Source organism: Arachis ipaensis, chromosome B5 (assembly GCF_059453495.1).
Source record: "Arachis ipaensis isolate K30076 ecotype BB chromosome B5, ASM5945349v1, whole genome shotgun sequence".
Taxonomy (NCBI): domain Eukaryota; kingdom Viridiplantae; phylum Streptophyta; class Magnoliopsida; order Fabales; family Fabaceae; genus Arachis; species Arachis ipaensis.
The window spans coordinates 34248817-34251009 of NC_142440.1; the positions used below are offsets into that span (position 1 = coordinate 34248817).

Below are 2193 nucleotides of genomic sequence, written 5' to 3' on the forward strand. Positions count from 1 at the left end.
TCAAAATATTTTTGTATCAATGCTGAAAATATTTTTATTGGGCTTGCTGCCTTTTTTCTTTTCTTTTCGGCCCAATGCTAAATCTGCAAGTAACAAAATTATTAATTAGCAAATATGAATTAAAGTTCAAATTAATAATTTTACAATTAATTGTTTTAATAATATTTGATCATCATCAATTTAATTTGGAGTTTTCCAAACTCATCATCTTCAATTGGAGGGATCCACCTGCACAGCTATCCAAGGAAATCTTGGATATCTTAGACAAGCCATCATAGAACATGCCTATGAGGGACCATTCTGAGAGTATATCAGGAGGACATCTCCTGATCAGCTGCTTGTATCTTTCCCATACTTCATAGAGGGATTCACCTTCTCTTTGTCTAAAGGTTTGAACTTCCACTCTAATCTTGCTCATCCTTTGAGGAGGAAAGAACTTAGCCAGAAAAGTATTTACAAGCTTTTTCCAAGAGTTAAGACTCTCTCTAGGCTGGGCATCCAACCAAAACTTAGCTCTGTCTCTTAGAGCAAAGGGGAAAAGCATCAGCTTGTAGACTTCAAGATTCCATTAGTCTTTATAGTATCACAGATCTGTAAGAATTCTGCTAAGAACTGATGTGGATCTTCTATTGGAAGTCCATAAAATTTGCAGTTCTGCTGCAGAAGAGAGACTAACTAAGGCTTAAGCTCAAAATTGTTAGCTCCAATAGCAGGTACAGCAATACTTCTGCCATAAAAGTCAGTGATAGGTATGGTGAAGTCACCAAGGACCTTTCTAGGCTCCTCTTGTGGTTCGGCCATATCCTCTAGTTCTTGTTCAAAACTTTCTGAAAGGTCTCTTCCTAAGTGTTGTGCTTTAGCTTGTTGTAAACACCTCCTCAGAGTCTTCTCATGTTCAGGATCAGGAGTCAAGAGTGGTTCTTTATCCCTGTTCCCGGTCATAAACAAGAAGAAAAGAAAGAAAGAAGAAGAGGCCACGCCAATAGGCAAGAAGGTCCTCCTTAAAGTCAGAAGTAGAGAAAGAAGAAGAAGATAAAAAAATAAAAATAAAAATAAAAATAAATAGAAGAAGTAGAAGAAAAAAATACCTTGGAAATAGTAGTTAAGAGTAAATAAAAGAAGATAGAATATTCGAGAAAAGTGAAGATGAAAAAGAAATCACAAGAAAGCTTTTTGTACCACTTGGACAAAAGAGCTTCCAGTGAAATGTGAAGAAGAAAGGAAAGAAGATAAAGAATTGTAGGTAAAGAGTCGAAAGAAGTAGAGTTAAATGAGATGGGAAAAGAAGAGGTATAAATAGAAAAAGTAAATAAGAATTACAATATTTTTATTTTTATTTAATTAATTAATTATTTTTCGAAAATTAAGTTAAATTAATTTTGAAAAAAATTTGAATTTTAATTGTCAATTTTTTGAAAATAGAGGAGGGAGGAGAAGAAGAGATTTTCGAAAATTGAGAGAGATGAGAGTTAGTTAGGTAGTTTTGAAAAAGAAGAGAGAGAAAAAGATATGATTTTTGAAAATTAAGGAAGAGAAGAGTTAGTTAGGAGGTTTTGAAAAATAAGAGAAAGAAGATAAGAAGTAGTTTTCGAAAATTTTGAGGGAAGGAAAAATTAATTAGGTGGTTTTGAAAAATATGAGAGAGAAAACAAGATATTAATTAAGAAAAGATAATAACAAAAATAAAAATAAAAGATAAGATAAGAAAAAATTTGAATTTTAAAAATAAGATAAGATAAGAAAAGATTTGAAATTAAAATTTGAAATTTTAGAAAAAGATAAGATATGAAATTAAAAAGATTTGAAATTGATTTTAAAAAGATAAGATTGTGAAATTTGATTTTGAAAAAGATATGAGTTTAAAATTTGAATTTTGAAAAAGATAAGATAAGATTTTTAAATTTTGAAAAAGATATGATATGATTTTGAAAAGATAAGATTTTTCTTTTTTTAAAAAAGATATGATTTTTTATTTTGAAAATTTTGATTTTTGAAAACTTGACAACTAAGATATGATAAGAAAAATTTTAAAAATTGAAATCTGAATTTTATAGCTAATTTTCGAAAATAATTGGTTAAAATTAGTTAGAAAAGATATTTTTTGATTTTTTTGAATTTTATGATAAAAGAGAAAAACACAAAAAAGACACAAGACTTAAAATTTTTAGATCTGGTGCACCCAAATTTTCGAAA

General features: G+C 29.0%; 1 non-coding gene across 1 annotated transcript; it reads left to right on the top strand.

Moving 5' to 3' along the window:
• The first annotated feature begins 305 nt into the window (after positions 1 to 305).
• LOC148563814 (small nucleolar RNA R71) lies at positions 306 to 412 on the top strand. The gene has a single exon (XR_015884956.1). It is a non-coding gene; the product is annotated as a small nucleolar RNA R71 (small nucleolar RNA).
• Positions 413 to 2193: the final 1781 nt, after the last annotated feature.